At 40.5% G+C, this 21,882-nt stretch overlaps 1 protein-coding gene across 3 annotated transcripts in view; it reads right to left on the minus strand.

The window, feature by feature from the left end:
* FBXL17 (F-box and leucine rich repeat protein 17) overlaps positions 1–21,882 on the minus strand; it is a 461,401-nt gene that overhangs the window by 4,257 nt on the left and 435,262 nt on the right. The window lies entirely within an intron of this gene.

A 21,882-nucleotide genomic window follows, 5' to 3' on the forward strand; every position in this document is an offset into this window, starting at 1 on the left:
AAAAACCCAAGAACTATAGCAGGGATTGCAGAGATTGAACAGTGATTGCACTCTCTGTCAGGGATAAATGAAGAGTTTAATCTCCAGTTCTTCGGCTTTGATAATAGAAACACTCAATCTTCATTGGAAGCTTCATCTATCTGAGGCTGACTTGGATAGAAAACTGGTTTAACTTCTCCTCCAGGTACACAGCGAAAATGCAAGCTCTGTACTCTTTTGGTAAACAACTATGTTAAAGTAACACCTGTGGGTGCTGAAAAACAAGAAGCATCTTTTAATAAATCCAAATGAAATTAGAGGTAGCATAAGACCTCCACAATATTTGACACTCACTGGTGAATACAAACTTTTAAACTAACAGCAACATTCAGCAGAAATGCTTCTTGGAAATAAACACAGTTATGGAGACTGTTACCATTTTGTCCTATTTTGAACAGTCAACAAATGCGTTTTCTTTCAGCCAATACCTTTCAGGCTTTCTGCAGAAAGCCAAGATAGAGTACAGAACCCATCATGTTATAATCTCTCACCTCCCTCTCTGGAATACTAAACCTGAATCACTAGATTAAAACCCCCAAATTATATGACTTTTACATTACAGTTAATGTAGCCAGAATGAAGAAGCTCAGAAAGGAGAGTCAGCCATTTTGACCTTCCTTGCTGGGAACCCAGGAAGCAGTGTTTACATTCATCCATTAAACTATCTTTAAACACTAATGTGTGGATGTTATTGTGCTCACTCTCAAACAAGTTGGGGTTTCTTACTAGATGTCCTGGTTAGGGTTTAGTGGGGCAATGTGTATAATAGTGCAAACAGATTTTCATGCTATAGGGAACAGACAAATTCAAACTAGACACAAGGCACACATTTTTAACAGTGGGAATGTGTAACCACAAAGTGGTGGATTATCCATCTTTTCAGGTCTTCCTATTGAGATGGCATGCTTTTCTAGAAGGCATGCTTTGTTAAACACAAATTACTGGGCTCAATACAGAAGAAACTGGGTGAAATATAATGGCTTATGATACACAGGTCAGAGTAGATGATCTAATTATCCCTTCTGGCCTTAAAAATCTATGAATCTATAAAAAACCACTTAACACTTGTCATTAATGCTATATGTGTCTTTATAGGTAATTATACTTGCTGGCTTTTATGTGCCACAACATAGGAATATCTTATAAGTGGGGGGGGGGGGAAACATACACGTTTGTTAGCAGTTGTGGTTGCCAAATGGGCAGACTGTGGTCCAGCAAGTATTGAGAGGACACCCAAATAGGACCAGTTGGGAGCGAATGAAATTGAAGGTTATACAAATCTACCGTCTGCAGGAACAGACAGTTCTTGAAGGTAAGACAGTACAGCCAGGGGGCAAGCTCAAGCATAAACAGGTCATTGCATGTATTTGGCCTACAAGATAACCTAAGCACATAGGGGACAGGCAAAAACACTATGGAAGAAGAGCAAGAAGTAAATCACCTGTCTCTCAATCAAAGTCTGAATGTGGACAAAAACTTATAGACACAACTACTTTCCAGGGCAGTCACAAGGATTTCTAGACACTTGTTTTAAGGCCATTTGAAAACCTTAATTTTATTATTCAAACTCTAGGTATAAACCTTAGTTGCTACCGGTAAGTTTGCAGTTAGGGTTTCTCTTATGTTCATATTTGAAACCTTTAAAAGTCTGGAAAGAAACCACTTTGAGCTTGAAAACTGGCAAGCTTACTCTCATGTCAGAGGAGAATTTTTTCCCCAGGTTTCATGATACATGATGAAATTGTTTGACTTAGTTAAATATTTAGTTGTTAAACCCTTTTCAAATTCATTTTAATAAAAGTAATCATAAACATGACAACATTATATTAGACAAGATAAATCAATCCGGTTTACATCACAGTAAAAAAAAAATGATTAAAAAAACCTTTCAACCATTATAAAAACCTATACAAGTTCTAGGATGAGAAAAAAATAGATTTGAAAAATAAGGCCATAGACTATTCCCTCTGAAACCAAATGGAAATCTTGCTATTTACCACCAGAAAAACTCAGACCAAATCAGATACTAAATCATTAGTAGTTGTAAAGGTTCAGTATCCTACTCAAAGGGATAAATTGTACATTCCCCAAAAGGAGGTAATAGCTTTAAATCAAAAAGATGTCAATCATTTGGTCCTTGTCATCAGGTCCTCTAATATTAAATTAAGATACCAAAAAGCATTTTCATCATTAAAATCATAAAAAATTAAGCTTCTGTATCTTTGATAAGATGTAATTTGCCTGGCAATAAAACAGATCCTCCAAAAATAAATTCAGCACTTAAAGAAAGCAATTTCCCCCTTCAAGCCTGTATGACTTTGGACACCGAAGGGAAAAAAATGAATGTTTATATCTTCATGTTAAATATTATATTTTTTTCTCCAACCAACTTTCATTAATCTCCATCTATTGAAATGTCAAAAGAAAGGCTATTAGCTGAAGATAAATCAATTACATTATCTAATACATTATCATTTGTTTGTATTTCAATAGCACCTACAATGTGATCGGTGCTATCTGAACATAAGGAAAACACACAGTCCTTGCCCCTAAAAGCAAGATCAGTGAATTGATAGGCCATTAACAGCTGAACATGAGGGTTAAAAAGCACCAACAAACTTAAAAAATGAACAGTAAATTCAGGCAGGCCCTCCCCACTCAGGTGTCAAGGAAAATCCAAAAGCCCCCGACATTGTTAGATTTTCAGTAATTCTCAAAAATCTCAGTTTTAAAAAAAAATGCTTCAGGCAATGTTCTATATTGGACTCCAGAGAGAGTTTTACTACAATATTCTTTAACTTCTATATCAGGGAATTGTTTCTAGGCTTTTTTTCCCACTGCTTCCATTATGGCCTCAAGATAAAGTTAGTCAAAATCATATTTTGATCCAAGAAAATCAATTTTTGATTTAAGCCCCTCATTAGCCTCAAGAATCTTCTTCAGTGAAATTAGGGGCTGCAGCTGAAATACAATCAGCTGAATCTAAGTTTTTCAGTGCAGTGGATAGCAACATTTGCCAAGAGCAGACTGCAGTGGGGATAGGGACAGAGGTAATGACAGACCATCTATAGCTTTTTGGTGTCAAAGCTGTAATTGCTGAAATCTCTGTATCCATAGAAGTACTATGTTTCAGTATAATTTAGGAGTCATTATAAAATTAAACTAAGTCTCGAGGGATGATAACCTGCCTTTGCTCTGGACCCTTTATGCTGAGTAAAAGGGCAAAAGTGGTGTAAAGGGGTCCTATAAGCTCCAGTTCAAGAATGCAAGAGGATTCCTCTAGTACACTGTAATAGAGAGCCATAAAGGCTGCCTTCAGAGGACACTTTCAAAAAGCCATGGTGTAAGGAGTATATCGGGGCAGGGCTGCAGCACACAACCCTGAGGAGATTCTGGTCCATGCTGTGGCCCATAGGGCAGCCTTGGATGACTACTGAAACTTAGACAGGTCCAAGGGCTCTCTAAGGGTATGTCTTCTCTACTGGCTGGATTGGCAGGCAGCGAGCGATCCCCAAGCGCTCTCCTGTCGACTCCTGTACTCCAGCTCGGCGAGAGGCGCAGGCAGAATCGACGGGGGAGTGGCAGCAGTCGACTCACTGTGGTGAAGACACCTCGGTAAGTAGATCTAAGTACGTTGACTTCAGCTACATTATTCACGCAGCTGAAGTTGCATAACTTAGATTGATTCCCCACTGCAGTGTAGACCAGGCCTAAATTACACCAGTGACCTCACCAACCACCAGAGTAGCCCAGGAATGAGAGGGTTAAAGTCACAGCTCCAGGCTTGGTCTACACTACCAACTTATATTGGTTTAACTACGGTACTCAGGGGTGTGAAAAATCCACGCACCTGAGCGACAGAGTTATACTGACCTAACCCCTGGTGTAGAGAGATGGCTTCTCCCTTTCGGGGGGCTTATCTACACTTACAGTGCTGCAGCAGCAGAGCTTCACCAGTGGAGCAGTCATTGTAGCACTCACTGAAGACGCTACCTGTGCTGATGGTAGCTATGTTGATGGTAGCTCATGTGGTAGCTATGTTGATGGGACAAGCTCTCCTGTCAACATAGCGCTGTCCCCACTGGGAGTTGGGTCCGTATAACTGTGTCGCTCAGGGGAGTGGACTTTCCACACCCCTCAGCGACATAATTATACTTGCATAAGTTTGTAGTGTAGGTCAGGGCTGAGATGTGTAGCACAGAATCTCACCTCTTAAGTCTAAAAAGTGTACTACTGTGCAGGGACAAGCCCTGGGATGGTTTGTGATGCACATCTCCCTTTCCTGTCCCTCCCCCCAAGGTATCTCACATAATACCCTTCTATTAGACTGGAACTAAAGCCAAATCAGGAATAGAGTTATAATAAGAAATAATTGCTGATTATCAATAAGAATAAATTCTTACCATATTTGTAATCCATATCAGCATTCATTCAACAAAATTTATTACAAATCACCATCATTAACCAAGGATACAGCTTAATACAAATAGTATTTAAGTCGTACAAATCACTGTGAGAGAGAACATTTCTGTTAAGCCAAATCTTAAAAAACTCCTCAAATGATAAAATACTTACACCACCATTTTAGTCCAGAATGGAGTTTCTCAGGGGAACATGTTTATGTTCCTTAACTACCACGATTTTCATAGGGGGATGAGGTGTTGGAGCAGCAACTCAAGCAAGGTTCAAGCAAGCTTCTGTGTGAGGCCATGTACCTCTTGCATAGGAACACAGCCAGCTGACTCTGGGGAGCGCTGATGTTAGGAGCTCTTCCCTTCCAGGTTTCACCTCCCTAGGCAGCAGAACACTGGCTCCAGTGTCAGGGCACCAGCAGGTTAAACATATTGTCAGTCGCCTAACTCTACTGAATACCTATTATTCAAAAGTAATATTCACTTGTCTAAATTTTATAAAGCTCTTAGTTTTATTTAATACCTAGTGCTCAGGAGCATAAGAAGTATTTCTTCTATAACTATCCAGTGGATCAATTTTTAAATATTTCTTTTTTGCAAGTAATTTTAGAGATATTTTAACAGGTGAGCAGTAGCATCAAACGATGAAAGATCATGAATTGAGCAAAGATGAGTACAATGGCCAGGGTTAAAAGGGCACAATTGCCCTATTTCTGCACAGCTACATAATAGTCATATCATGAAAAAAGAAAATGGGCTCATTTTAGAGGTCACTACTCCATGCATTGCAAATGGATTGGGTCCAAAAGGGTCCTATTTAAAGTTTTGGTCTTCAGCGTTGGTTGGTTTTTTTTATTGGACAGTCAGGGTATATGGAAACGGTACATGCAGCTTTGTCTCTGCATGCTCGATGGTATAATATGGAAGCCCATTTTTCCATGTTGTGAGTGTAGAGGGAAGTTTGTCTTTATATCATGGGGAGAAATATGCCATGAGTCCACAGTACAGAAAGAACTTTGGCTATTGAGTCATGAACTAGCTTTTGTTAGACATATTTCACAAACCCACAACCTCTCCCATGTTTTAAAGATGGAATCCAAAATTTAGAGGGAATAGAGTTATAGAGTAGTCAAGTTTATTCACTTTTTCTCCTTTCTCCAGCTTTAGTTTACTGTTTCCTCAATTCAATGTTTTTTAAAAGTATACTTAATAAAAAATGTTTGATTTCCACCACCCCCAGCTAATAGTCGAATGAATAACATTCTCAAGTGGCTCAATTATAACTGTTGCCTATAGCCACAACAAAATGAAAGATTTCTGGAATCATTTTGTGTGAAGTGCTATGCATTTGATCAGTTAAGGCAGATATGTTCCAAAGACTGCCCTAATGCCCAGAAGCAGAACCTTTGCTTAGGACTACTTTAATAATAAAATAACAGCACTAACTATATTAGTACAACATTCTACAGTCTGAATAAATTCCCTTATGGTTTAGACAAAGAATGCATTTTGGCTTAACTGATGTAGTCCTTTTACAAAATCATTATGTTTGTAGATTGATGATTAATGCAATTGACAAGTCCTGTCTCCTCCAAAATATTGATGTAACATGATTATCATGACATTCAAACCACTTAATTTTGTACTGCAAAGACCATAGCAATTTATTTCCCAGTTATGTGTGGGATAGGAAAAGGAGGAGAGGTAGAAACTATGTATAAGTATAAACATGTCTGATATTTTTGTGCTCTAAAATGAAACAAACGAAATAGACAAATTCCATAATTAGCTCAAGCACATTTTGAGGTTTCAGAAAAGAACTGAAAGAAAAAATCTACTTTTGGAATATGTGTCCCCTTTTTCTATTTCTTTCAGCTCACACAGAGATGCACATCCCTGCAGGGACAAAGGCTTCGTTGAGAAGTTGATCATGCATTTGAATGCTATTGCCTCAAACAATCACTGTGGTCTCTTGGAGAGAACAAAGGTTATTGCAAATTAACAAAATAATCAATTTCAGGTTCTGTAGCGTACATAGTTCTTGAAGAGCCCATATCCCAAAGCTGGCAGTGCTAAACATTATCTCCCACATCTCCTGCAATATCAAGTATTATATTCCCATAAATGACAAAGATGTTTCATTCTCAAGTCTCCAGGATCATTAAGAGCCTTTTGATTTTGTTATTTTGTAAGAGAAGCCTTTCCAAAGTGTTTTTGGTTGTTTGTTTTTGTATGTTTCAAACAAAGTAATTAATTGCTTCTAGACACAGATTGTGCAGCACTTGAGAGTAAAAATCTCAAAAATATTATACAAAATTATTCACAATTATTTCAAACGAATAAAACCCCCAAACTCCATAGGCTGTTTTGTCCTTATTTAGAAAAATATTTCATAATTGATGACTACCCAGTGAAACGATGGTATTTCTTTATAAACGATGGACCTTCTTTCAACTTCTTGAAATGTTTATACTGATAAAATAGTGATGGCTGTTTTGCTTTGTGGAAAACTATGGATTATCAAAACTATCCCCTCTGTTCCATGAGCATATTACTGTAATGTTTAATAAACTGGGAGACATTTTAAAGTAAGTGGAAAAATCATTTAAAAAACTTCACAGTTAACAGACATAATTGAAAAGTTACTTGGACAATATTTCTAGAAAGTATTCCCTCACTTTTTGTGTTCCATACATAATATTGGTTAGTTCACATTGCCTTTTCCCTCAACAGTGGCCTGATCCTGAAAACACTTAGATCTGATCACATTGACATGAATGATCTTTCTGATGACTACAATGAGAACTGGATCAGGCCCTTGGTTCTTACTAACATGAATAGACCTATTGACTTGTGTATGCCTGTAGTAAGTGTTTGAAGGATTGAGTCCTTAATGTATCCCATTGTTGAATTTTGCTGTCTACATCTTGCACACATTTAGGAAATGAAATAGTTAAACTAAAGATACAACAACATACAGTTAACTTAAATTCTCTTCCTGCATTTTAGCAGACACTTTCAGTCATGCACTTAATGGGTAAGCTATTCCAGTTAGCTAAAAAAAGAATCATTTATTGTTCCGTCTTTTAAAATGCTCATATTGAAAATCAAGGGCAAAATGAATACTTTAAAAGACAGTGGGGTCTTTATCAGGGGAGGGAGGATTGCTGTAATTTCATTCTAATAGGGTTCACTGGTCTTATGGATCTGATATCTCTATTATTCATATTACCTCGCCCACCTTGTCTCTCTCATTATTCGTAAACAGATATATCAATGGAAGCTCCTACATTTCACGTTACTTCAAAAATACAAAGAATTTTTGCAGCAATGTCATTTGAACAAATTACAGTGATTTAGGGGGGGGGAGAATAAGTGCTACAGACTTTTTTTAAAATGGGAGAAAAACAGATTTTGCAGTTCTCAAGATCAAACCATAATTTCATTCTCAAAATGATTTTATTTAAAGTGGAAGTAATTTGTCAGGCATTTTGATCTATTTCAAGTTAGCTTCTATTAGCTTTTTAAAATGGTAAGGCCAACGGCTGTGCTATATTAAATCAAGCCATGGCCCTATATTCTTGTAGCTGCATTGTTGACTAATAATGGTTTGGCCCGAATAAACATCCAGCACCTGAGATCCTATCTCCCTTCCACTCAGTTCATTTTCAAGCAATCTGTGTAAGTAGCAACAGACCATGCACAAAAGGTTGAAAAATGTTGCACAGACCAGGCTTATTAATGTATACAAAAGCAGGAAATTCTTTATGCACTGAGGCATCAACTTTGTTCATAAGTTGGTGTTTCTTTACAAATCACATTCTTCATGAAAAAAAAACATAGGTAGTGCATCCTCATCACACTAAGGATTTGCAGTTCAAATGTGACTTATCACCTAACCATATTTAAAAAAACACTCTTAATAGACTTTTTTAATTTTAGGGCTCAGTTTGATCTTTTTTTCTCTTGTAATTTCATAAAAGGGTTTGTCTTTTGTCAGTTGTATTGATTGGCACTTTATATGTCCTAAAATCTCAATTAAAGTACTGATGGAAAATATATTTTGCAGATGATCTAAGAAAGCCTCTGGGATAATTTATACGGTCTCAGAAATATTTCTGTTGAAAAGCAACTTAAAATTCTTAAAAACAAAAAGCTTCTGAAAAGCCAAGACTATGGTGAATTTAATGAAAGAAACTGGTGTACTTGTTCACAGCCAACACTGTCAATTTAACTTCACTTCAGTGTCAGACTGGAGGTGCTGAGTTTTGTCACTATAGCTGGGGGCTGGGTTTTTCAATGCCATTTTCTGTACATTTTCAAGAAATGTTTGCTTCATTTTAACACTAGCATTTCTGATAGCCATTTCAAAAAACACCATAAGATTGCACAAAGAATCCAGAGTTGTGAGAATCTGTGTTAAGAAACGCACAGCTTCTAACTGAAGATTATTATGACAGATAGTCCAACTAACCAAACTGTCAGTCAGGAAAATTAATGAAGTTTTCATTCAATATTTCCTAGGCATCATGCAAGAGGATTTTTTAGGAAAGATAAGGGTTCAGATTGCCATAATGCAAAGCCTGATTGGGATGTTATAAAGGACACTGAAGAAACTAAATAAAATCATTAAAACATGAGTTCCAGCAATAAATGGGTTAATTTAATGCTACCCAGTTTGTCAAATTTCCCTCGGTTTGAATCATGTTGGATTTTTTTTTTAAATGAACTGGAATAACTACTTTGTAGGGAACCTCCTGTGTCAGTCTAGACGACACTTTAGCGGTACAAATTTAAAGAATCATGTTTACAAAAAGTAAACTAGAAAGCTGAAGACTTGTGTCTTTGCATTCACCCTGACATGCTGCTGGAAATTGCAAATAAAGATCTCCAAACTAAAGGTTAAAATGTCCAGCTCAAATCCTAAACAGCGAGTGTTGGTGTCTGAAAACCGTATCTGTTATAATTTCTCAGAAAATATATTTGGGATCATGTGACTGAAATGACAAAAAAGTATAGCGCTGTTGGAGTAGCATTAAAAACAACTAAATATTAAGGACCTAAAATTGAGAAACCCTCAAAATGCATTCACAGGATGAAGTTTCTTTGTAATGATTCACAAACAAAACTGGATTTTGAATGAAAAAACCCATGTTTAAAGAAGTTAAGAAATGCTGACATTAAGGAATCATCATATTTTCCCCCCTCCACACCTTTCTAATAGATTAAGGGTAGCACAAAATAACATGAACTAACTTATAACTAACTGAAGAATTGTTAGTGGTAAGATTAAGAGTTTTGATAGCTATATTTTTAATAATTTGTATTTTTGTATAGTGAATGAGTAGATGAGGTAACACTTAGACCAAGTCCTTGCTGGCATAATTGTGGTTTTCCCAAATCTTTTACATAGAATTGCTAATCTGCTTAATATGGTATTGCTGACAGAACAAAAGTAACGTGTTGAAAAATGTCAGTAAAAGATACACAAACATAAATAAATAAAAAGTTTTTCTGGGAAGACCCAGGGCAAGGTGACACAAAAACAACATGTTATATGCAGTGTCCTTGTAGAGAACTCCACAGACCTGAAGAGAATGGAATTCCCCACTAGATACCGTAGGTATGTCAGGGGGCTGCAATGCAGCCCATCCATGAGCACTATTTCTGCCTCTGGGCTGGAATTGTGACCATAGCTCAATTTTGCCTCCTATGTGGGGGGGTTTGAATCATTGGAAGCTTATAAATGTTGCCCCTAAAAATCTACCTGTTGGCCTCCCTCTCTGCTTGTCTATCTGGGGCTGGCACAGAGCTCTTCTTAATGGCATGCAGGAGGTGCAGATCCCTCTGCCCTCACATGGCCACTCTGCCCACAGAAGGGTTATGGGGAGCTGAAGTTGGCCTTGTGTGGACTCCTACACCTTGGAGAACTCCATCTTATTTCTGTCTTTAGCTTATTAGTGTATGAACTCTTATCCTGTTAAACCATGAAAAGAGATGTGGGGAATGATTTAGGAGCCTAAATTACATTTTCAGTAGCTATTTAGACACTTAGATACTTAAAGGTATTTAGGTGACCAACTTCTGTGGGTCTTAGTTGCCTAAATATCTTTAAAAATCTGGCCATTAGAAGCTTATCTCTCATTGAAAGTCAATGGGATTTAGGTGTCTAACTGCATAGGTCACTTTTGAAAATGGGATTTGGGTACTTAAGTCATCTAGGTGCTTTTAAAAATCTTTACCCATTGGCAGTAAAAGCCAAGTTTATCAAAATGCCCCACTCTCCTTCCTCACCACTATAACTAATAACCTGAAAAAAGCAACAGAGTCCTGTGGCACCTTAAAGACTAACAGATGTATTGGAGCATAAGCTTTCGTGGGTGAGTGGGCATTCACCCACGAAAGCTTATGCTCCAATACATCTGTTAGTCTTTAAGATGCCACAGGACTCTTTGTTGCTTTTTACAGATCCAGACTAACATGGCTACCCCTCTGATACGAAAAACCTGAAGAAATTCCTATTTCCAATATCTACTAATATATTTAGAGTTATATGGATCAGACAGTTAAGGGGAACAGTAATTCCCTTAATGTAATTATTTTTCTAGAGAAATGTATGTCTGCTGAATATTTTTACAATACATTGAACATTTTTTTGTCCAAGCAAAAACCAAGAGCTGTACAGCAAAACTACTACTGGTAGTTTTAAAAGGATTTAAGCATTATCTTAGTGGCCTTGGGCCTTATTCTTTTATTGATTTGACTAAATAATGAACTCTGGTGTTTAGACGATCGGGTTTAAAATGCTACAATACAAAAACCACAACCTAAGTAACCTTCCTCATTACAAGGATATAATGTTAAGATTGACATTTCTCATGAGCATTGTGAAAATAATGACATTTATTTTAAAGCAGTGAATATTTTGCTCCTGAGCTGTGCATGTTAGGAGGCAGGCGCACGGGGTGGAGGGAGGGGGTGGAGGGGCGGGTGGGAGTGGAGGTCATAGCACTGGCAGTTTGATGAGAAATGAATTAATTTGATTATTTTCATGGTGTGGATCAATAACGCTCTGGCTGAGACCCATTGCCCAAAGGCAGTTAGATAATCAATGGAATCAAACACAGCATGCCTTTACCCAGCCCTCTTCTCTGATCTTTTCTGGGAGGAGGCTTGACGCTTGTGTAATTCTAATTTATGTCAATTGCATATCAAAGAAATTCCAAGGAGATTTAGTCATAGGGTATTTTAGTGGTAACTATTTAAAATCTATTTATATATGTTCCTTATGCAACTTTGTGTTTAAGTGCTTCTCTCTTGAATGCATGGAAATTCCTAGAAAAGCGTAACACACAGAAGCTACCTAGTACTGATTTTGATTTGTGGGCGGAAGGCTAGACAGAAGGGGCAAATCTTCTCACCTCCCCCAGACTGCAAGCTCATACAATGTAAAGACACTGATTCCAATCAGACAGACATGCAAATAAATCTTTCTTCACGCTCCAGGAATTTGCTTTAATGATGCCCTGGATACCCGGATGTTGGCATTTTCAACCTAAATGAGCAGTCATTGGAAAAAATTAGTTCTGCACAAAGCTGGAAAAAAAGAGTGAAAGCAATGATTTTGTTCTGAAATGTCTCTATTCAATTGCTGTGGGAAAGAGGTTGTCATCTTATACCTGCAAATTTCACATTGCCTTTCAACACATGAAATTCAGAGATAGTGCTTCTAATATTCCTTACTTAGTTCACTCCTTCTGAGGCTGCTACTTTTCTTCCTACCAAGGCTCCACAAGAAAGTAAAATGGTTCCCCAGTGGTACTCCTAGCACCACAATGTTTGCTGTACAGAATTAATTCATTTCTCAGAAAGCTTTGATTACCCAATACATTTTTTTTATTAATCCCAAACACTGTTTTTCCATCTGTCCTGCAGCTTTCTCAGAGATTTTTATTCTTGCAGTTCAGTTGCCTTCACAAATGTTGCACAATCTTCTTGAAAGAAACTAGGAAAACATAAGCCACCAATTACAGGAATACAGACTATGCAGTCCATGTGGTTTAGCTGATGTTTGATGTAGTAAAACTTGTTTTCAGCATCAAGGCAATTGATTGTCTATAGCAGCTGAAGACCGGATAAACCTATTGCTCTTATTAGATCCCTGTTGATTGTACAAGCAGTTTTAACTAATCCACAAAATAAATATATGTAAAATTGATCAGGTGGTTCAGGGTCAGCTCTAATTCCCAAGGTCAAGTAACCCTTTGAACAATTTCTAAGTACATAATCTTAGCCCAATTCATCAAAGGCAACTCACACACTGTTTTTTTTCTATTGGCTCTAACAAAACACTAAAGTTTAGGAGATTAAGTAGAGTCAGCTTCAAAAACCAGAGCAATTCTTCTAACATGCTTATCCTCCCCTCAATCTGTAAAACTACAAAAGCTGAGGCTGCGTGATGCTATTTAAAACTTTACAGTTGAGCTGGAATTTTTTATTCATTGCTGGTTGAAATACTTTTCCCCACTGCTCTCCACATCACAATGAATTCATAGCATAGTTGTCGTGCACAGATTGTTTTATGATAAAAATGTGGTTCTAAAACTTGTACCCAATTAGGGCTGTGCTTGTTTCACAATGGGGTTCACAAGCTGAACTTTGGTTCACAGGGGACTGAAAGAGAAACAATCCCTACATGTTCACTGGGAGATTTGAGATCAGAGGTCTCAAACCTCTAAGGATTCATAGTTATCTCATCCTTGGTCCCAGGGACTCTGGGACCTTCTCCTCTTAACTGAGACTTTTTTGAGAATGGAATGAAAAGGACTATGTGAGGGGAAAGAAAGGAGGATGGCTGTTGGAGGGAGGTTCACTATTTAAAAGATGTGCAAACAACCTCTGCCCCATGTTCACCAAATTTTTGTGAGTGTGAAATGAGCAGAGGTGGGTGAATTCTTATCAACAATTTTTTGTGTGTGCAGAAAAATGCATTTTTCAGGTCCTAAAAATATTCACCAAATTCAGGTTGAATTTGACAAATAGTTTTGGTTGGGAATTTTTTTTTTGAAGAGTTGAAACATTTAGTTTCTTTTTGAAATTGATTTGAAACAGCGATTCAATTTCAAATTTGGCCAACTAAAAACAACAACAACAGAAACAAGACATGAAAAGCACCTGAAATGGCTGAATCAAAACAAAAACTTCAGAAAAATTAGTTTGAGTCAACTCAAAGTGTTTAGGCTGATTTGAAACACAACTTTTGGGTTTTTTTTTTATTCGATGAAAAAATTAGGAAAATGTGGTTTTCAGTTCAACTCGAACCAGATACTTTCCCGCCCTGATCATAGAATATCAGGATTGGAAGGGACCTCAGGAGGTCATCTAGTCCAACTCCCTGCTCAAAGCAGGACCAATCCCTAACTAATTCATCCCATCCAGGGTTTTGTCAAGCCTGACCTTAAAAACCTCTAAGGAAGGAGATTCCACCACCTCCCTAGGTAACCCATCCCAGTGTTTCACCAACCTCCTAGTGAAAAAGTTTTTCCTAATATCCAACCTAAGCCTCCCCCACTGCAACTTGAGACCATTACTCCTTGTTCTGTCATCTGGTACCCCTGAGAACAGTCTAGATCCATCCTCTTTGGAACCCTCTTTCAGGTAGTTGAAAGCAGCTATCAAATCCCCCCTCATTCTTCTCTTCCTCAGACTAAATAATCCCAGTTCCCTCAGTCTCTCCTCATAAGTCATGTGCTCCAGCCCCTAATCATTTTTGTTGCCCTCCGCTGGACTCTTTCCAATTTTTCCACATCCTTCTTGTAGTGTGGGGCCCAAAACTGGACACAGTATTCCAGATGAGGTCTCATCAATGCCAAATTGAGGGGAATGATCACATTCCTCAATATGCTGGCAATGCTCCTACTTATACAGCCCAAGATGCCGTTAGCCTTCTTGGCAACAAGGGCACACTGTTGACTCATATCCAGCTTCTCATCCACTGTAACCCCTAAGTCCTTTTCTGCAGAACTGCTGCCTAGCCACTTGGTTCCTAGTCTGTAGCACAGACCTGCCGGGTCCGCAGGTTCAGCTGATTGCGGCTTCCATTGGCCACGGTTCGCCGCTCCAGGTCAATGGGGGCTGCAGGAAGCGGCGGTATTTGCTGGCCGCAGCTTCCCGCAGCCCCCATTGGCCTGGAGCTGGGAGCTGCGATTGACCGAACCTGCAGACCCGGCAGGTAAACAAACCGGCCTGCCTGCCAGGGGCTTTACCTACACAAGCGGCGGCCCCAGTTTGAGAACCACTGCTGTAGCAGGGCATGCGATTCTTCCGTCCTAAGTGCAGGACTCTGCACTTGTCCTCAGTGAACCTCATCAGATTTCTTTTGGTCCAATCCTCTAATTTGTCTAGGTCCCACTGTATCCTTTCCCTACCCTCCACTGCATCTACCACTCCTCCCAGTTTAGTGTTATCTGCAAACTTGCTGAGGGTGCAATCCACTCCATCTTTCAGATCATTAATGAAGATATTGAACAAAACCGGCCCCAGGACCGACCCTTGGCGCACTCCACTTGAAACCGGCTGCCAACTAGACATGGAGCCATTGATCACTACCCGTTGAGCCTGACGATCTAGCCAGCTTTCTATCCACCTCATAGTCCATTCATCCAATCCACACTTCTTTAACTTGCCGGCAAGAATACTGTGGGAGACCGTATCAAAAGCTTTGCTAAAGTTGAGGAATAACACATTCACTGCTTCCCCCTCATCCACAGAGCCAGTTATCTCATCATAAAAGGCAATTAGGTTAGTCAGGCATGACTTGCCCTTGGTGAATCCATGCTGACTGTTCCTGATCTCTTTCTCTAAGTGCTTCAGAATTGATTCCTTGAGGACCTGCTCCATGATTTTTCCAAGGACTGAGGTGAGGCTGACTGGCCTATAGTACCCCGGATCCTCCTCCTTCCCTTTGTTAAAATGAGTACTACATTAGCCTTTTCTCAGTCATCTGGGACCTCCCCCGATCGCCATGAGTTTTCAAAGATAATGGTCAATGGCTCTGCAATCACATCTGCCAACTCCTTTAGCACCCCTTGGATGCAGTTCATCCAGCCCCATGGACTTGTGCTTGTCCAGCTTTTCTAAATAGTCTTGAACCATTTCTTTCTCCACACAGGGCTGGTCACCTCCTCCCCATACTGTGCTGCCCAGTGCACTAGCCTGGGAGCTGACCTTGTTCATGAAGACAGAGGCAAAAAAAAGCACTGAGTACATTAGCTTTTTCCACATCCTCTGTCACTAGGTTGCCTCCCTCATTCAGTAAGGGGCCCACACTTCCTTGACCTTCTTCTTGTTGCTAACATACCTGAAGAAACCCTTCTTGTTACTCTTAACATCCCTTGCTAGCTGCAACTCCAAGTGTGATTTGGCCTTCCTGATTTCACTCTTGCATAGCTAAGCAATATTTTTATACTCCTCCCTGGTCATTTGTCCAATCTTCCACTTTTAGTAGACTTCTTTTTTGTGTTTAACATCAGCAAGGATTTCACTGTTAAGCCAGCCTTGAAACAAACAAACAAAACCTCAACAACCCCCATTATTCACTCATCTCTAGAATTGAAAACTCTGAATACAGAGGACCAGTTTCAGGAAAATATAATTATTCAAGAAAACACTTAACCGTGTGCTTTCCTTAGAGACAAGCTTAAATGTGTTTCTGACCAGAACGTGATTAAAGTGAGACCAGGTCTGATTTTGAGTACTTCTATAGAACTGAGCAGCTCACACAGCTCTGCATCCAATCAATGTATGTTTTAATTATGCTTTCCATCTCTTCTTTTTATAGAATGGAGAGTGAAAAGGAGGAAGGAAGAGGAAGAGACATTTTTTTTTTTGGATAAATAGGTTTCATTGTTCTTATTTCTGACTAAACCCAAGAGGTTGTAAATGAAGCTAAAACAGAAAAAGTCTCAGATTAAGAAAGTTTGCATTTTGATATAGTTTAAACATTCAGTATAACTTTATTAAAAAATTAATACTTGAAAATGCATTTAGATAAATACATTATTTATATAAAGCAATATACTTTTCAACTGAGACTAAAGATAATTCAGATATGAATGCTCTTGCTTTTTTGTTTACCCTCTCTCCCTCGGATCAGTGTGCCTATTTTCCAGTCTGTCCCACTAAACTCTGACATTTTGAGTCAGGATTTCCTGATGTGAAAATCATTAGCTCTAGCATAGGATAATCCCAAATCCCTACTTTCCCCAAAGCCTCCCACTGCACATGCCATAAAGTTAACCTGCCTAAACCCAAATTTAGGTGGAATGTTCATATCTTAGATTTATCAAATTTCAAATAATTGTAAAATTATAGTTAAACATTCTATTTACAAAATTCATCTTTACAATTATTTTTAATGGAAAAAAGCAGTAAGTGCTGACAATTTTAAAATACTCCATGTAACTAAGTTTTTTACTCCAAAGGGTCATGAATTCAAATTGTCATAACCTTATCTCTACATCCACATTCTTGATTCATATGTTTATACAAAAGTGATCATGGAGCTACAGAAAATAATTTCCTTTGAAAGTAACACTACAGCATTTTTACTATTCTTCTACTTCTCTTTTTTAAGACAGACTGTTATATTAATAATAATTTTTAATTAATTTAATTAATGGAGATATCTCATCTCCTAGAACTGGAAGGGACCTTGAAAGGTCATTGAGTCCAGTCCCATGCCTTCACTAGCAGGACCAAGTACTGATTTTGCCCCAGATCCCCAAGTGGCCCCCTCAAGGATTGAACTCACAACCCTGGGTTTAGCAGGCCAATGATCAAACCACTCAGCTACCCCTCCCCCCCATATATGACACATCAATCATATATCAAATCAGAAAAGGATAGCAGATACACAAAACTTGTGTGAGTGCCTCAAGGCCAGTAGCCTAAGGATGCATGTCAAATATCTAGGTCAGCAAAAACCTATCATGCTCTTTTTCTCTGTGGCTAATTCCTGTCTTAAACCTGCAAATACAACATGCTACAAGAATTATGACCATAACAATGAAAGACAAAAAAGGTTACCTATCTTTCCATAGCTGTTGTTGAGTTGTGTGTACATATCCATTCCATTGTAGGTGCGTGATGGCCTTGTGCACAGATGTCAGAGAACTTTTCCTCTCAGCTGTACCCATCGGGGCGGCTTGAGTGCCCTCTACCACCACACATCACTGCATGCTGGTATAAGAGAATGGAGCCGACCACATCCTCCCTCAGTTCCTTCTTACCAGATAACACGTAGCTCTCTCATGTTTATGAGTCAGATCCTGCAAGAATCAGGTTTGTAGAATTCCAATGTGTGCCCCCAACCTAGGGATGAGGCATCTGTGACCAAAATGAGATTTGGCTGAGGAGAAACAAAGGGAACACCCACACAAACATTCCAAGGGCCTGTCCACCAGTCCAGAGAGGACAAAATTACCTCTGGAACATGAATCACTCTGTCTAGACGATGACGACAGGGGATATAAACTGATGCTAGACATACCCGAAGCCTACTGAGGCATAGTCTAGCATGTCACACCACGTAGGGATGTGCGCCCATGTTACCCAGAAGTCTGAGGCAAGTGTGCACTGTAGTAATGGAATGTGCTTTCAGTATCAGATCTTGGAGTGTTTGAAACCTTGTTTGGGGCAGAAATGCTCTGGTTTGCATAGCCTCCAGGAGTGCTCCAATAAACTCTTTGCACAGGCTTTACAATTGATTTGTCTTGACTAACAGACCCAGGGCACTAAAGGTAGATTCAATGATGGCTCTGCTGGACAGCACTTGACAGTGTCACCGGCTCCTCACCAACCAATCATCCAGATAAGGGAACACGTGGATTCCCTATCTTTGCAGATACACTGCTACTGGCACCATACACTTTGTGAAAATGTGAGAGGATGCTGATAGGTTGAATGAAAGTACTGTGACCTGGTAATGTTTTCCATTTGCTATGAACCTGAGGAACTTGTGGTGCTCTGGACAGATCTCTATATGGAAGTAAGTGTTCTTGAAAGTTGAGAGCATCACCCCAGTCACCCTGTTCCAGGGAAGGAATTATGAAAGTCAGGATAACCAGGCAGAACTTAATTTATTCAGGTACTTGTTTAACTCTCTTAGATTTAAAATAGGTCCAAGACTGCCTTTTGCTTTGGGAATGAGGAAATTGTTGGAATAAAAATTCTTTGCTCTGAAGAATAAAGTAACTTCTTCTATTGCTCCCACTAGATGGAGAGATTGAATCTCCTGCTGAAGAATGGTTTTGTGAGAGTGGTACCTGAAGAGAGATGGGAAGGCGAGTTAGAAGGGGGAATAGAAAAAAATTGAAGGGAATACTCCAAATCCACAGTGCTTAAGACTCAGCAATCTGATGCGATGCGAGTCCAAGCACAGAAGAAGTGGGATAGATGACTGACGAAGGTATGGGTAGGACACATTCAATTTAAGTGGTGTGCTGCCCTCGATAAGCCTGTCAAAATGCATGTTTAGACTGGGCTGTTGGTCGAGAGGACCCTGCAGTCACAGATGATACCCCTTTTTCCTTGGCAGGTCTTGGGACAGAGGTATAAAGCTCTGATATCTGTGAGCCTGTTGGAGCTAGAATTGCTTCCTCTTCATTGCTGGTATGTAAATTCCAAAGGACTTTAGTGTTACCCTGAAATCTTTTAGGTTATGCAGCCTGCCATCCATCTTTTCCAAAAGGAGGGATGGCCCCTCAAATGGCAAAGCCTGGATGGTCTGCTGTACTTTAGGAAGGAGTTTGCAGACACAAACACCTCCTCACAGAGATAACAGATGCCATGGAACAAGCTGCTGAGTCCATTGCATTCAAACTATCCTGAAGAGCTGTCCTTACCACCAGCTTACCCTCCTCTATCATGAGAATGAACTCCTGCCTGGAGTCCTCTGGTAGCCTGTCTTTAAACTTCATAAAGTTTTCCCACAAGGTGAAGTTGTAGTGACTTAAGGGAGCTTGCTGTTTAGCAATTCTTAGTTGTAGACCTCCTGTTGAATAAAGTTTACAACCAAACAGGTTCAGCCTCATTGATTCCTTACTCATTGGCACCAATACTTGGCACCAATGCCTGCCTCTCCCACTCATTAGTTGCTGCCATCACCAAAGGGTCTGTGGTTGGGTGAGAGTAGAGGTGTTTGAAGCCCTTAGAAGGGACACAGTATCTCCTCTCTGCCCATTTTGCCATAGGCAGGTGGGAATACTGGGTCTGTCAAAGCATTTTAACTGGTTCCAAAATTGCTTCATTAATCAGAAGCACCACTCTGGAGGGTCCTGCAAAAGCTAAAATATCCATTATCTACAAGATTTCTCACAGACGTCTGTCACTTGAATGTCTAAAACCAAGGCTAACCCTTTAAGCAGTTCTTGGTGAGCTTTGTTATCCTCTGGTGGTGAAGAATTGCTCATGATCTCTACAGCCTCATCTTCTGATGAGGAAGAAGCCACTGAGGCAATAGCTGATCTGCCTCTTGTGGTGGAGGAGCTGTCTGAGCAACTTCCAGTTGCTCGGTGCCTGTACTGGTACCATGCATTGGAGAACATTGTCTGTAATGCCAATGATCTCGGTGAAACCTCAATGAAGTCAACTCAGACAGGTGAGGAGAGGTCCTAACAGGGAGAGGGAAACCCCATGATGTCCATAATGGCCATTAACATGTTGATGGTGGGCCCCATGGTTGCACAAGCAGTTGACCCTTGTGATGTGCCCAATGTTGGGACTGCTGGAATATCCATGGACCACAGGGCTCTGATGGAGGGTAAGCTTTCCAGCTAGTACAGGACAAAACAGGTCCCACTTCTGTATCTGACAAAGATGACTGAGTCCTGCGATAATGGGGGAGCAGAACCCATGTTGACAGGAGACAGGTAAGCCAAACCTATAGATAGCGGTACCAGGGGCATTAATGGTGACTTGCCCCTGGAGTGTACCAGCCTCCCAGGTACCAGAAGTGGGATCAGTACCATATGCTCTTGCAGAGCTGGCATAGGTCCTACAGTTATTGGTACCAGCTGGAACACTTTTTGCATTGCCAGGGACATAGGTACTGAGAGGTTAAGTAATTTTCTGGTAGCAGCGTATGCTCCCAGCATCATCTGTACTGGGATGGGATCTTGGGTCTGATGAATAGAAATTTCAGGAGGTGGCGTTGGTGGACCTGGCATAGGTCCCAGAGTCGACGGACTCTTTGCAGCAAAGGAGTGCTCCGCTTCCTCTCAGAGTCGCTCCCAGAGATCTTGCTTTTAGCTGGCCTTGGTACCAAAGGTCTTCCTGGACAAGGTACCATGTCCTTGGCAGATCTGTCTCTCTTCTTTGGTACCAGACACACAGAGCATGATGCTGAAGACATCTCAGTAGGGGCACTCTGCAGTCATGGTGCTGCACTTGGAGTATACTCTGGACCCAATGGCTCTGATGGAGATGTGCCGCCTCCATAAGGAGACACTTAAGTTTCGCTGCTCTGTCTTTTTTTGAGTAAGGCTTAAATCTTCTGCAAACGACACAAATTTCAGGCAGATGGGGTGTGGGTCACTGATCGGCACCAGACTGGCACATGACTGGCAGGACTTGAACCCCAGAGAGCAAGGCATGGCTCCAGTCCCAGTCTCAAAAATTAAATTTGGTCCAAAAGTTACTGTAAGTGACTCACCCCTGCGGCGTCTCCTGCTGGTCATCCTTGGGAATTAGCTCATCCACCTCTGGAGCGCCCCCTGCAGGCTGGTGATCCTCCTTACCGCTGGCCCCGTGTCCCTCCCAGGACCTCGGTGCCCTGTTATCTGGGATGCTGCCGCCTGGCAGTAACCCCACAGTTCTGGGTCTCCCCCTCCCAGGGGAACCCCCACCCACTATCCCCACTTCGTCTCAGTGTTAGGCTACTGCCAGTCCCCATCTAGCCCCCTGCTCATGGGGCGGACTGCAATGTAAACCACTGATCACAGGCAAAGGGGTTTGGACCTGCTGCCTCTGCCTACCCATAGGCTGCCCCTGCAGCCCTGCACCTATTTGGCCTGTCGTCAGGCCTGCAGCCTGGGGCTTTCCAGGCAGAGGGAGACTGACTGGGCCCTGGCTCACAGCCTCTTATAGGGGCCAGCTGGGCCTGACTGGGGCATGGCCACAGCTGAGCCTACTTTCCCCAATCAGCCCAGGCTTCTTGCCCCAGCCACAGCCCTCTCCTGGGCTGTTTTAAGCCCCGAAGGGCAGGAGCGGGTAACCACCACGCTACAGTGACCTAACAACTAAAACCTAACAGTAACTGTACATTATATCTAACTACGTACTAAACAAGAAACAGACAATATACAACGAGTGAGAGAAATAAATTTGTGCTAGCCAGACTGCAAGTGCTCCATCAACCATCACTAGTGGTAAG

Source organism: Chrysemys picta, chromosome 6 (genome assembly GCF_011386835.1).
Source record: "Chrysemys picta bellii isolate R12L10 chromosome 6, ASM1138683v2, whole genome shotgun sequence".
In the NCBI taxonomy this organism is placed as follows: domain Eukaryota; kingdom Metazoa; phylum Chordata; order Testudines; family Emydidae; genus Chrysemys; species Chrysemys picta.